Source organism: Phoca vitulina, unplaced genomic scaffold (genome assembly GCF_004348235.1).
Source record: "Phoca vitulina isolate PV1807 unplaced genomic scaffold, GSC_HSeal_1.0 scaffold14, whole genome shotgun sequence".
Taxonomy (NCBI): domain Eukaryota; kingdom Metazoa; phylum Chordata; class Mammalia; order Carnivora; family Phocidae; genus Phoca; species Phoca vitulina.
In genome coordinates this window covers 19,877,744-19,893,351 of record NW_022589717.1, presented here as the reverse complement: position 1 = coordinate 19,893,351, position 15,608 = coordinate 19,877,744, and the positions used below count along the sequence as shown (strand labels likewise).

General features: G+C 42.9%; 1 protein-coding gene across 6 annotated transcripts in view; it reads left to right on the top strand.

The window, feature by feature from the left end:
• The first annotated feature begins 11,705 nt into the window (after positions 1–11,705).
• Positions 11,706–15,608, top strand: part of INPP4B (inositol polyphosphate-4-phosphatase type II B) — a 797,414-nt gene continuing 793,511 nt past the window's right edge. For all 6 annotated transcript variants that reach the window (XM_032412907.1, XM_032412905.1, XM_032412906.1 and 3 more), the window contains exon 1: positions 11,706–11,920. The gene's annotated coding sequence lies outside the window, so the exon portion shown is untranslated. The remainder of the gene's footprint in view (positions 11,921–15,608) is intronic.

Genomic DNA, 15,608 nt, shown 5'->3' with positions numbered 1-15,608 from the left:
GTTTCCTCACCCATCCCCAGGATATCACGTCGCTCCAGTACATGTAGAACACCATAACTGTGGACACAGTGCACAGAAAGTAGACTGGGATGTCCTGGTAAGACATGTCCCACAAATTTCAGTGACCTGTTTCCAAGACACAGAGCCAATTTTTCAAAAACTTGTTTTTAATTCTGGGTTTCAGAAACAAGAAAAATCCGAGTCAGGACGACTGGACACAGGCTCTGAGAAGGATGCACAGTAAGTGTATCTTGAAGTGGGCCCCTCCGGTGTGGTGTGGCTGTCCTCAGATCCTTCCCACCAAGGGCCTTTGGAACTGAGAAATGGCTGAGCTTGCGTCAAGGTGTCAGATGGCTCCAAGTGCAAGGAGAGAGAGAATACGGTGGCTGGGAACCAGGGCACTTGATGAAATAGGTCTTTGGAATATTGATTTTGAGCCTCTTTTACCACTAAGTCATTTTGATTGGGGGTATTGTCTGACCTTGAGAGAGAAGCAAGTCAGAATTTGACTTTAATTTTATTCCTCAGATTTCCAAGAAAAAAAAAAAAGAAGAAGAACATACCTATAGGTAATATAAAAATAGCCATGTTCCAAGGGAATTTTAAAGAAAGAAACATTTAGAGAATGCTGAAAGCCACGTAATGGTATAATTGTGCAAGCAAAGATGACTTTTTTTATTCATTGTAAGAACAGTGTAAATTGGTTTGTGTATAATAAAAAGTTAGCCTTTCATCAATACTTGGATAAATAAACTGCAGCATCCCTGGAATGTGATTATCAAGGGACAATCAAGCTGTGGTTTACTATTTCACGTAGTATGCTTTCTCTTTTGGAACTAACAAAAGCCACAACTGCATGCTTTATTATAAAAAGCAGAACTAAAACTGGCCAGTGTTTTCCTTATTTTAGAAAGACAGAGCTCAACAATGAATCACATATTAGGAATTTGACCTGGACAGTAAGAGATTTGACTTTCTTGCTGCCATCTTGCCACGTAAGTGTGGTTTGTAGTGGTGACAAGTATTTGAATCTCTTTGATTTCATGACCTTTAGCAGAAACATATTTCACTGTATGTATGTACGTTTTCATCAAATGCTGTTTTCTTCTATATTTGAATGTGCATTTGTTTCTCTAAGTATTTTTATTGGCCTGGTGCCCAGTATCTCTCTCTCAATCTGAAATCCTCCCAGTGACCTGCACTCAGAAATAATGCTACACTGCCCTTTATACTCTATAGAGAAGTATGGACACCTGATCTAAGGCTAGCCTAACCATGCGTGAGTCAGCGACACATGAGGGGCCTGCTGCAAGAGGCTCTCTTCTTTTTTTTTTTTTTTTTAAAGATTTTATTCATTTGACAGAGAGAGACACAGCGAGAGAGGGAACACAAGCAGGGGAGTGGGAGAGGGAGAAGCAGGCTTCCCACCGAGCAGGGAGCCCGACGTGGGGCTTGATCCCAGGACTCTGGGATCATGACCTGAGCCGAAGGCAGACGCTTAACGACTGAGCCACTCAGGAGGCCCAAGAGGCTCTCTTCTTAATAGGAGGCAGATTAATTGCCCCAGTCAATCTGATGCTATCCTTTGCAATTTGGACTGACGAGAATATAGAAGGTCATTCAACTAGCGGTAGAAAGAGAAAGGGGGAACTTCCAAAAAGAAGCATAGACAATAAAAGTTGCTGAGAAGTATTACTGATCAAAGGGAAGGATTCAGAAGCAACAAAGACTATGGTTCTGAATGGCAGTGTCCTCCAAGTTTTCTTTGTCCCTCCATTCATAGCCATCCAGTATAAGGTGATCAGGACCCCAGTAGTAGCAATGCCAGGGGCTTCTCTGACAGAAAAAAAATGAGAGTTACCAAGAGAGGAAACCACCAGACAGGCCAACACCATACATTTCTAGTATTTCATGTCTGCTCAGTGTACTTCTGTTTTTTATAACTATCACCCAAATGTGTGTGGCTTTTCCAGGCTTTGGGGGTCATATCTCCCTGCAACAAATAGTTAAGAATAGTTGGAGCTGGTATCCCATTTGATTTTTGGAAGTCCAGTATTTTTTTGATCCAAAGAATGCTTATATGTTCTACCAATTTGTTCTGGTTTGCAGAGTCCCCTCAACTATCTATCTTCTGATTCTAACTCCAGGCTGGCTTCTCCACATTGTTGCTGCCCTCCTGATCCACCCTGGGAAGGAACAAAGTCACCCAGTCTCAGCTAAGATTCTGCTACTGTGTTTAACTACACTTCACAGATGAATGGTGGGTATACAAAGGAATGACAACAGAGGAGAACACAAACAAAAGATGACTTCTTGGGACTGCTAAGATATAAAGGCCATGTCCTTTCATAAGGTAGCTGAGATGTGGGGATAGAGACAGAATGGGGTGGAGAGGGGACGCTGCTTGGTTTGCCAACATGATGCAGGGAGCATTTTGCATCATTGAAAGAGAAGTGCCTTTGATCATGGGCTCCCTGCCTGGAGTTCAGTTGCCCCACAACCTTCTGAGATCCAGCAAGACACAGATCTAGGTTCTCTCTCATTCACCACTCTTAACCCCCAGTTCAAAGCCTGCCTCCAGGAAACATAATCATCTTCAGAGATTTAATTAGAGCCTAGAACAAAAGAAACTTCTTTTTTCACTGTTATGTACAGCTATTTTGCTTCCTCAGTATTTTGAGAATAATATTCTTTTTGGCTTTACCAGTACAAAAACCCAGCAAATTATCCCCTCCACAAATAAAAAGTAATCTGAACACATTTTTCATATTAATCCTCCATTTGAAGAACCTGGTAAAATGTTCACAGTTTTAAAAGAGTGGTGTTCACCTGTTCCCTGCTTCCACTCACTTCTGAGTACCCCATCTATCAAGCTTTTTTGGTGTTTGTTTGTTTTTGTTTTTGTTTTTTTAAAACACTTAAATCTACTCTCAGTTAGAGCTTTTGGTTACAAAACCAGAAAAGGTTAACTCAGACAAGGAGGTTTTTATTTTTATATTATAGAAAGCATAAAATGAGTCACTCATTTGTTTTCATTATAACTTTCATGAAACTGAAACTCAGTCCTATAAAATGTTACTTCATTTTAGACCAAATAAAATGGTTGTCTTTGGTTGTCTTTTCACATTGATGAATTTTCTCAACCATTTCCTAAGGTTTCAAATGATCCTATTTGCCCATAAGTGCAGTGTTTCAAAGGAAGAACATTTTTTGAGCTATCTATAATGATTTCCCAGCTTTCACCTTAGAGAATATTGCAGTGTGTTCTATGTGAAAAGCTTATATTCTATTTACAAAGAAGAAAATCTGTAACTTTTTATTTTTCTGGATATGTTGTAGAAAGCAATATTCCATTGTATATTAAAAAGAAAAGTTACTCTGAAATATCAAAAGTCTTCAAAAGGTTAGTGATCACACACACACACATGCGTGCACATTCACACACTCGTTCATCTATTAGTATAACATGCGATAGTATTTTTGAAATAACACAGATGAATTTTCTCTTCATGTTCTCTTCAAATTCTTTCTCTGCATCTTCTCTGGCATTATTGTCCCAAGAAAGAGAAACACGATTGCCACCAGAGAGAGGAGGATATGATATAGAAGTCTTGGTTCATAGGGTAGGGAAGTAGAAAACTGGGAAGGGAGAAAGGGCAGGAAATGAGAAAAGGACAGAAAAATGGATGTGGTTGTCGTTCTTCCCCCTTAGGGGTTAATCTGCAAGGGAGAGAAAGTAGGTAAGTTGAAATACATTCTGAAGTGCCCCAAACATGGCGCATCTCAGAGAAGTTTTACACTCAGCCTGGGGTAGGATGTTAGAGAGCACTGACAGAGGAAGGTTCTAGATGGATGGGTAATGACATCTCATGATCTTCATGTGCCATGTGGAAGTCCAGAGTTCCTGTTGATCCTGTGAGGAATATAGAGGTGCTGAGAAAAATCATGGGTCAGAAGTTGCCTCACGACTGAGAAAACCCCTGTCCCATCAGAAGGTCCCAAAGAGATAAAACAGACCTTAAGAACTGACAGATTTCTTAGCAAGTGTAGTGAGAAGTTCAAGTTGGATATAATTTGACTTAAAAATAATTAAATGTAAAATTCCCTAGGTTTCAAGTTCTCAGTTTTCCAGAACCTTAACATCTGTTACATAAAGCTAAATAAAACACAGTTTTTACTCTCAGGTGGAGCTTGTGACCCAGTGAAGGAGGCACATGGGTAAACAAATCCAGTGCAGTAAGTGATACAGCTGAGGAAGGTTCACAGTGCTAGGGAAGAACAGAACAGGATTAAATGGATGGTCTTCTCAGAGTAGATGATGTTCTAATCAGACCCTGTAGGATGAGGGTTTTCACCAGGTAGACTTCACTGATTCCTGTGCCCAGATGTCTCCCGGTGGAATTCCTACCAATTATGTCTCTGGAAATCCCTCACATATCAAACATCGCCTCCTTCATGAAGATTTTTCTGATTCTTCCCACCAGATTTGATTTCTGCTGTTTCCTTAATGGCACTTTGGCTTAATGTTTGGGAAATTCTCTGGAAAGTTCTCTCAGATGGCACAGACCTTAGCCAGATTCTTTAGAACTGTGTTACTTTTCATAGGTGCTGACCAATATCTCTGTAACTAATGTCTAGTCATAGGTAATGGTGAAATAGCTGGCCTAGAACATACAAATCAGTTTTCATAATGATTTTGCCTCTTCCATGTCCACCTTCTTCAGTCTTGGCAAGGGGAGATTGGATAGATAAGTTGTACAAGATGGATACCAGCTCATGTCATGTCTTTATAGTGTTCCAGAGTATTTTCATGGTCAATCTATAGGTAAGTACTATTATCCCCTTTTACAGATAAGGAAGAAGAAACTCAGAAATTTTAAGGCACTTGTCAAAGATCACACAACTGATGAATGAGCACCATGACTGGAGCTCTAATTTGTCTGATCCTGAAGCACGCATCTTAGCTTGATAAACAAATGACATCTTGATGGAGAGCATCTCCAGAGATATAGGTTTTACTGGGGGATAAAGTTAGATCCCATTCTGTCTTGCTTTGGTGATCAAAATTGGTTTATTCCAGCCTAGATCAGGTCATTAAGGGATGGTAAAACTTGACTATACCATGGAGAAGAGACCTAGCATGGTAAATTGTCAGGAAGATTGGATGTAGAGAAATTGTTGAAACCAGGATGAGAAGGATATATTTGTCTGTTTAAGTGATAGAGACACCAATGAACAAAATGTAACAAAATATTCAGAGAGTGGGCTTAACTCTGGAAAGTACTAGTTGCTCCAATCAATGCCACTGATTACCACAAACATTTCCTACAAACGTGTCTGATAGGTAAGTTTGTCTTTCATTTTATGACATTAGTAACATAATTAGATAATAAAAAAGTATTTGGTTGAAAATGGGGACAGGAAGAAAAACAAGATATTTTTGCTTTTGAAGATGCTTTTGCATTTTTTTTAAAAAAAGCTTTATATTTCTTGAAGTGAAGCAGCATAATACTGTCACCTCTACTCCTTGAATATAGATATCTTTACCCAGTGATTGTCTACAATTTCTCCATTTATGATTCTATTATCTAAGAAAATAGAATTTCAAATAATACATTAGTAGAAAATTATATATATAAGCAGTATTTTTTGGTTAAAAATATTTTTCACACAACCAGATTTAAAGAACCAGATCCCCTGGGGCAAATATTCTCAATCTGGAGTCATAGATGCTATTCTGGGGGATCAGTGCACTTTCTGAAAATTCATTAAAAACAAGAAATGTAAGGGATATATTCTTAAAAGTCAGTAGAGTCTGTAAATCTCAGGTATAAAAAGTGGAACATAATTTTTCTACAATAAAATTAACTTACAAGCACCCATTTGTACTCAGAAACAGATAATTTAGTTTTCTTAGTCCTATTAAAACTTACCCAATGGGTTTAAAACTTACCCAGTTTGAGACACTGTTGCTCCCTCTCTTCATCTTTCTCCCTCAATCTGGGGTAGATTATTGGTCCAGAGGAGACTGATGAAGCACTGTGATACTGGGAGACATGTCTGGGTGTTGATGACCTCTCTCATTTTCCAAAGAGGAGACTTGGTCTTTGTTCTCTGGGCATGAGTGAAGCACAACTTTGCTCTAGTGAATAGGCTCTGACTATTCGGAGGTCATTGCTTGGTCCCATGCCTGGTATGTGCAATGCCATGGAATTGTGGCCACATCTCTGCACACCGGTCAACAGGCCACACTGTTCCTTGGTATTTTATGTGGCCACCCTTCCAGGTGGCCTCTTCCATGTCCTGTTGGCTGGCCCTCTTTCCCAACTAACTTCCATACCTCCTACAGCTCACAGGGGCCCTATCCTTACTAAGTAGGCACCATGAGAAAACCCAGGGGCTGGACAGGCCAGAATCCTCAGCCCTTCAGGATCTAGATAAGGCATACTAGCATTTATATTTCCACTTTACACCCTTATGTTCAGTGTTCTTCTATTAAGACTGAGATTCTCAAAACACTCCAGTGGGAAAGCTGGATACAAATTTCTTTACTCTTGGGCCCTGTTAACACAAAGGGGAAATCTCTATCTCACCTCCACCTCGAGACTCATTCTGGAGTTTGATGCAATGCCTATTATGGGCTGAACTGTGTCCTGTCAAATTCATATGTTGAAGCCCTAAGCCCAGTACCTCAGAATGTGACTGTATCTGGAGAAAGGTCTTTCAAGAAGTGATTAGGTTAAAATGAAGCTCTCAGGGTGGTACCTAACCCAATATGACTGTTGTTCTTACAAGAAGAAGAAATTTAGACACACTAAGAGACACCAGAGGTGCTGCGCACAGAGGAAAGACCATGTGAGGACACAGAGAAAGGTAGTCACCTTCAAGCTAAGGAGAGAGGCCTTAGGACAGAGTAACCGTGACAGCATCTTGATCTTGAACTTCCAATCTCCAGCACCATGAGAAATAAATTTCTGTTGTTTATGCCACCCAGTCTGTGGTATTTTATGATAGTCCCAGCAAACTAATACAACATCCTTCTCCACATTGCAATTTTCTCCCATCCTTCTAAGAGCTCTGTTTTCTTTTCCTACCTACAGCTCATTTATGGCTCATTCGGGGCAGGAGTGGGTGGGAAGGGGACTTGGTCCCTAGGTTCACATGGGCTCCAGCACACCCTACCCTCAGCCAAGTTTTTGGCTTATGCTTACTGGGCATTTGAATCTTTTGTATCTGGAGTCTTTGTTTCACTTGTTCAAGTGGGGGTGATTGAAGGAAGGAAAAAGAAACATGTTTAAAGTTTCAGATCTCAAGTACGGTGGACCTCCAGTATCCACAGGAGATACTTCCAGGCCCCCAGTGGATGCCTGAAACCATAGATAGTGCTGAACTGTATATATACTATGTTTTTTCCTATACATACAAACCTACCATAAAGTCTAATTTATAAATTAGGCACCGTGAAATAATGACAACAGTAAGTAAGAATAAAATAGAACAATTATACTATAATAAAATTTATGCGAATGTGGTCTCTTACTCTCTCAAATTTCTGTTGTGGTATACTCAACCCTTCTTGTTATGATGTGAGATGATAAAATCCTACACGCTGAGATGAAGTGAGGAAGTGAGGTAGGCATGGGGACACAGTGTTAGGCTACGGCTGACCTTCTGATGATATATCAGATGGAGGATCACCTGCTTCTAGACTGAATAACTGACACCGTGGAAAGTGAAATCATATGTAAGAGGGGACTAAGGTAGAGATGGCGTATATTGTGTCACCACAAATGTGTCTGCATCTGCTCGTCTTTTTTTCTGGGGAGAGTCCACAAATTCTCATAGGGGTTCATGACCACAAAAATGTTAAGATTCACCACCCTGTTATGTTTGAAATATGATTCACTTTCAAATATATGATTTATAAACATTTTAGAAATGTAGCTATTATGTAAATGAGAGCAGAATGTTTATCTTCAATAAATGTAAATGGTATCACACTCGTTTCCTTCATTTAAAAAAAATCTCTGATTTAATTTGCCATGATAAAAGAAGCTAAAGTAAACTGTCTGTGAAATACTTGATTCCTTCTTCATGGTCATCCAGTTCCACATCAAGAGATCATAAAACTATATAACTACTTCCACTAGGACAAGTCATCTTAGAGCACCACGATCAGTAAGAGGCATTCTGCCTCACTCAGTATTTAAACACCCATATGCATTTACACAAAAGTCATTGCTCCTTGTGTTTCTTCTGCCTTTTGTGCCAGTATTCATGGAACAGCAAGGGTCAGGAGTTAGCAGTGATCAGGAGTGACCTACACCCCTCCCCACATTCTGGGAAGTTTTATCCTTTCCCTCTTGTCTCAACACATCACTACCAGCCCCCTGATTACTATAGTAGCTGTCAGGAGAATGTAACTTGCCCTCCCTCTCCTGGCCATGATTGTCTGGACTGGGGTACAACACCTGGGCCAATCATGGTACTTCCTTGAAGATTTGGAACTGGCCCATAGACTATGAAGTTCAAGAGCTGTGAGTGACCATGCAACCTCGTGCACACCAGAGAAGCAGAGAAGGTCTGTATAAGAGGGAGAGAGAGGGAGAGAGAGAGAGAGAGAGAGAAGAATGGAGCAGGCAGCATGGTTGGGGAGGAGGGAGAGATAAAGTCCTAATGGCATGTCCCTGTCGCCAAGTTGTCACAGATGCCCAGCTGCATTCCTGTTTTTTGTTCCATGGGTAGCCTGGTACCTTTACAATGGTTTCTCCTTTTTAGTTAAATTGGATCAAATTTCTATTTCTAATAACATTTCCCATTAATTTAATTTAAATACACACACACACACACACACATGCATGCTCATGTAAAAATGACCTTAATGTATGATTATCAAAGCTTAACTCTTCCAGTGTTAATTTTTCAAAATTAGAACGAAAACCATGACTTGATCTACAAAGTTATCATTAATACAAATAAACAACTGTGGTAAGAAAAAGTACCTCTGTCATACTTGGCTATATTTTTATAGGTTTTTAATAATGAAGGATCACAAAAGTATGGAGTCCTCCTTGTGCCATACCAAGCTCACTTGAAATAGAAATCTCCAGGAATAATGAATGAATTACTTCACTAAAAAGGAGGGTGTGACACAGCCCTGCAGATCCTGGATTGATTTTATTGCTTTAGACAGCAAGGTAACTACTGGGAATCACGTTTTTTACCTCTGGCCATACAAAGATATTTCAAGAAGAAATGAAAAATATTTTGTCCTTCATTGGCAAATGGAATTATGTTTGGGGGGCACAAGTGGCTAGAAGTTCAAGGTTTGTAAACGTGGATGTTCATTAAATATGAGTTTAATAAACCACAGAAGCATCTGAAGCCTCTAGGCTTATTTAAAGAAAACAACAAATAACTAAAAAAGGTAACTATCAGGCTGATTGATGGATTTTTAAAATGCCACGTGATACATGTATCTGACTCCCTCCCTCCCTCTCTCTCCCCAGAATTTAAACTTCTAGAAGACGTACACAGATACATCACATTTTCCTGAGCAGCCCTGTAAAAGGTCTAGGTCAGCATGATCTGTGTCTGGATTTTAATTGTAAGAGGGTTTTCTGGGCATGTCACTTTAAGTGTTCATTTCCATAAAGACATCAGCTGCATCTATTTTACAACTCTGTCTTTTAAAAGGAACAGTTTAGTACTTCTGGCAATGTGGCAGTCTTCATAAACACACACACACACACACACACGCACACACAGCTCCATTTCAAGTTAGAGGACAAATATGTTAAACATCTTTTCAATTTAGTAGCAAAGCTCTGGCACCCTGATGTTCAGATATTCTTTCAATCTTTCTGTATTTTAAGAAAAGGCTGAAACTGTTACCCAGTGAGAAAGTAGTATCATCTTGCCAGCAGATCTCTACTAGCAGAATTTATCCATTGTTTCAAGCCCCGAGTATGACATAGTCTTTTTTTTTTTTTTTCTCCAAAAATGGGTGTGTTCAGCACTGCCCCATGCAGGAGAAATCTAACCGTAACAGGCTCCTCAAATGTGATCCACATCCCCACAGGGCCTGCCTGGACTGTTAGCCCCTCACCTTTCTTCTTTCCTTCTAGCTCACATGTGATAGTGGCGGGGCATAGCAGAAAAAGCTTGAAGGGAGGGAAAGGGAAGGGCTGCAGGGGCTAAGGGAGAGAACAAGCCAAGCACAGTGTCTGGCCCATAGTGTTTAATTTATTCCATAAACATTTATGGAAACTACAACATGTAAGGCAGTGTTCCAAGCTCTGAAGAAAAGTGATGGAAAAACAGACAAACAAACAAAACACCAAAGTCTCTGTTCTCATAGATAAAGCTTATAACCTGGTGGCAGTTAAATGTTTGTGGAGTGAATGGTTGCCTAGATGCAGGAAATGACAGCACGGGTGACAGCTGGGGGCAGCTGTAGCTTCCCACTTTGTGTAACTGTAGGTGCTGACTTAACCCAAATTGACTTCACCACCCTAACTTCGGGATTCCTGCATGGCAAATGTAACTCGTGTGTACTAGCTTTCTCACTCCAATTGTGAATTTAAAGCGCCCTTAGGGAAGGGAGAGGCTGAGGATGCCTGAGTGGACTGGAGCTCGGCGTTACCAGCCTTCCCATTACCTTTGAGCAGTTCGGATAAAACCTCTGCAAGAGAACCGCCAGGTGGCACCTGTAAGGCGCAGATGGAGAGAATCATTTGCCCCACACCCCACAGCCCGGAATAACCAGGCTGCGTGCCTTCCACTGTGGGCTTGTTGGCTAGGAAGTGGGGGAGTTTTAGTCTCCGTTCAGACTGCGTGATTACGTACCCTGTTTTCTTGACACCCCAAACACGCAGAGTGCAGATCTGTCCCCACGCACTCGGTCTGCCAGAGGCGTGTGACACGCCGGTTAGGAGCAGCTCGGCCTTAGGCACCTGCCGCGACGTGGGGGCTGGCGGTGGGTGGTGGTGGGCTGCGCTGAGCTGGAGGCCCAGTCAGTGCCCAGGTCTCCCTCGCCAGACCTCTACCCGGGGCCAAGGCGGAGGGGTGGCAAGAGAGACGGGTCCCAGGGTGGTGGCAGGCTGAAGTCCGGGGCACGGGGAACACCGCCTCCCACTCTCGCTCACCCCCAGCCTGGGCCGACGCCGCCAGTGGCCGGGGTCTGGGGCACCTCCTCCCGCCCGTTAACGAGAACCCTGTGGTTTTTCCGGCCCCCGTTTCAGCGGGGCGGCCCCGGGTCACCCCTCACCTCCACTCTGCAGCTGTGCTCCCCCCAGCCCAGGCTGGGCGACCGTCCCCGCTTGCAGAGGGTCGGGGTGCAGGGTGTCAGCTCACGGAGCAAGCGTGTTTGGGTCATTTAGGGCTGGGCGGCCGGGGTACCAACTCCACTCCATCAGTAGCGGGAAGCGAGCTGCGCCAGTTGCGAGACTGGCGCTGCCGCCGCCGCCCCTATTGGGCCGCTGGTGACATTGGGAGGAGACCGCTTGGAACGGGCGGAGGAGGAGGAAGAGGAGCAGGGAGGGTGGGGGTGGGGGGAGAAAGTAGCAATTGTGCCAGGGGGCGTGTGAGCAGCCGGAGAGGCGGCCGCGCTGGTGACAACTTCTCCGGGGCGCGCGCGGCGGGGCGGGCGGGAGGGCGGGGAGCGAGCGGCGAGCGCGGCCTGAGCCGGGCGCCTGAGGGAGCGGCGGGAGCCTCGGGGAGACGCGGCCCGCGCCCTGCGCCGCCGCCGCCGCCGCCTGCTCGCTTCCTCCTGCTTCTCAGCCCCGGGTGCTGAGGCTCCGGTCTATAAATAGCAGGTTACAGCTCCTGCTCGGCGCGCACACGCTCCGGAGCGAACCCAGGAAAGTCAGGCTAAAAGTGTCTGCTGCTGCTGCCGCCCCCCACTCCGCCTCCGGGAGAGGTAATTACCCGCCCGGGATCCGAGGGCTCGGTGGGGATTTTTGCAGGGTGGTGTGGGTGATGGTGGGTGATTCGGGAGGCGTTGGAGCGGGTCTGAGCGCGCGGGGGCACGTCCTGGCGGAGGAAGCTGTCTGTTTTGCATTAAGTTTCCCAGTCTCGCAACCCCGATAGCCCCTCCAGCCCTGTCGCCTCCGGGGTGGGTGAGCTGTCTCTCCTCGGTGGCCGGGGTACCCCTGTCACCGCGCTTGCCCTGCCGCCGAGCGCCCCTCGGCCCGGCGAGCGCGCGGGTTTACCCTCTCGCTCACACTCACACTCTCTGGGCCCGGGGTAACTCTGAGCTCTGGCTTCGCTGACCTTCCAGGTCTGCGCCCACCTGCGCAGTCCCTTTAGAGAGGCCGTGGTGGCCCCGGGGTTCTCTCTCATCCCCATCCCGGCCGCGCCACGCTGCCGCCGCCAGCCTCAGGAGAAGTCGGCTTTAAGGCAAGGGGTGGGGTGGGGGTGGGAGCGAGGGTGACTGGTACTGAGGTTTCAGTTGCCCCATGTCCTGGGTTTTCCTAAAGAGCCCCTCTCCATGACCACCCCCACACGACCCCCAGCAACTCATTCCGGCAGAGAAGCCCGTCACGTCTCCTCTTGGCCGAGGAGCATCCCTTGTCCTACCCCAACGAGGTCTCGCTAAAAGGGGTTAGAAAGCGGGGGCCTGGGGTGAAGGCACGGGGAGCGAGGGTGGTGGTGGTGGGGTCATTGTTTGGAGTCCGAAAACTGCGCAGCGGGCTCCGCAACCTCTCGCGCCCCCCTGGCAGGGAGGGCCCAGGCGGAAGGGTGTCTAGGAGCCAGGGCTGGTTCCTAGGCGGACTTTCAGGCTTGTAGCTGGGAGGAAGATGAGGATGCTGGAGCTACACATACCTGTTTTTGCCCCTCCCTACGCCTCTGAAATCTCCTCCCTTTTGAGTGGTGGTTTCTGCCCCCCCGAGGACACGGTGGAGAGGGACCCGCAGTTTCTGTCTGGGGACAGGAGGTTTTATGAGGGTGAGGATGTGCATATTGATTAGGTTGTTGCTGCTCCTGCACAAAACTTACTGGAAAAACCCGGGAGGGTTTTCTATTACTCCTGTTGTTGTTGTTGTTGTTGTTGTTTAATGGTGCAGATTCGCTCTTTTGCCTCTTTTTTTTCTTCTTCTTCTCTGGAACCAGGTTTCCCCCGCCCCCTCTTTCTGAGATGTGTTATTTGAGGTCATTACATTTTATGTCTCCAGGTGTTACAGTTTGCATATCTCCTTCCTCTCTGTGACAGAACTTGTTTATAAAGGTGTGAGTTTATAAATCAGTAAAAGCCCAGAAGACAGAGGATAAATTCATCTCTTTTCCCCTCAAGATGGGCACTAGATAGCCCTTTCATTGGTGTAAAACTGCATTTCAAAGACCTTGCTTGTAACAGGAATTTTCTTAACGGGTCCATAGTAAACTGACTTACTGCTAAAGCAGCATATGAGGTACAAGGAATCACCAAGATCGCAGCTGGCTGACGGTGTGCAAGAAGTTGAGTAAAAAGGGGACTGGGCAAGTGGGCTTTGTCTCACTTAGTAGACAGAGAAACACATTATCTTGTGTTCCTTTTCCATATACTCCAGTAAAACATTGATAATAAGTCAGAGTAAATGATCAATGGCTCTGTGATAAGTACACGGGTGTTAAAAATTAAACCTCTTACATTTATAGCAGTGTAAAATGTTACTGCAATGGAATGCTTTTTCAGCATATTTCTTTAAAATGTGATTTAGAAGATTGTCCTTGAAAGGTTATGAAATTTACATGTGAAGAGAGTCTAAATGCTCAGTGTCATTAAGAAACGTGCTGCTGATTGAAATATGGGTCTTATTTTGGAAGAATATTCTCTTTGATTAGGCAAATCAATATTATTTGTGATAAACTAATGACCAGTTAGAATGCACATATTTATAACGGTGTTTTGCTTTTGATCTTTCCATAAAGCATGAGAAAACGCAGATAGATCAAGTTTGGTCTTGTCCCCCTGTTGTTCAAAGAAGCACATAGTCAAAGTTATAGGCAGAAAATACTTTTGAAATGTTGGATTTGAGCTTTACTTTGGGAGTACCAATGGACTGAATGACTTCATTTATCATAAGATTTTTGTGAAAAGACTCATAAACTCATCTGTTAAATTTGATTGTAGAACAATGCTATTATATTTTAGTTGCATGAAATGGAAACTCATTAAGTTTGGGAAAAAAACAGATATTTGTTTTAAATTGTGCAAGTTGAGAGTAATTCATTTCTTTTCTGAGATTTGGGCGTTTCTTTTAGTACAAGTAATATAAGTCCCCACATGGGTAACAGAGTTAACTTTTACTACTTTGAGGTAAAACCCAAGAGAGCAATTCTCCTAAAGACACAGAAAAAAATGCAAACTGATGTCCTATCTCTTAGCAACCAAGTGGATGTCAGTTTCCAGGTAAGTATCCGACATCTGAGAATACAAAGTTAAAAAAATTATGAAATCCTAATTAGTGAGTGAAATGCTTACTGATTATCTGTTACATTTTCTTATTTCACAGTGTGCAATCCCAGCCAGTACTAATATTAGACATACAAATATCATAATTTTTGTAATCTTCGTGGAATAAGTTCTTGTCTTTCATAACCATGGGGATTCTAATAAATAGAAGTGTGCTGTTTTAAATAATCTCAAGTTAAGTGTTAACATTCAGTTCAAAGCTGTGTCTTTCTCTTCTGTATTTTCTACTCTAATTTTTCAGCATTTCCTATCTTTCTAAAGCCCTAGGGAATTTGCTTCATAGGCCATTTTGTTACTACTTTTTTTTATGTTGAGATAGAAATTATTGATTATAGACCTCCTTAGGACACACTCATACATACTTCCATATTTGGGCTTAATAAATGAGGCTATTAGATAAATAATTTCAGCTTAAACATTTATTTTTAGGTAAATCCAAATGATGATGCTACAATCGCATTTTTTGTGTGTGTGCAAATACACAGTGTTTGCTTTCCAAAACTTTAAATGCAGTATATATATCTAGAAAACACACTAAGATGTGTGAGAAAATTCTAAGGAGTCTTCAGAGTCTCAGGCACAGTTGTCATTTGAATCAAGACTTGTTAGTTCCTTCACTTTATACATTTTCACTACCTTGTAAATTAATAGAATTTTAAAAATGTTTATGGAGTTTTATGGTAATATAACTATAATATAATATAATATAGTAACTATGTTGTGTATATATCTGCAATTGCAGTGGTTTTCCTTATATCAGGCATAGTTGTAACCACTATCTTACTTCCTGGAATTATCTTGTTATAGATGATATACCATAAGGCCAGTGGAATATCTAGGAGTTACAATTTTAGATTTTTTTACTCTAATTTTACTAAACATTGAGATGTCATGATAGATGTAATCCCAACATAGTGTGAAGAGTTGGATTTCAATATAATATGTGTTCTTAAATCATATTTTCCAAACTGAGTTTCTTAAATTGCGATGTTTAGAGTAAATCTTTCTTCTGCCTTGGGCAGCCGTATCAACTAGGTGTCTTGATTATGTGGTGAAGGCCTCAAAATAGCCCTAAGAGCCTCAAAGTAGCCTTAATAGAACTAAGTGAAGTAGACTTGGCAGTAGTCATTTGGTTAAGCTGATTAAAGGAAAT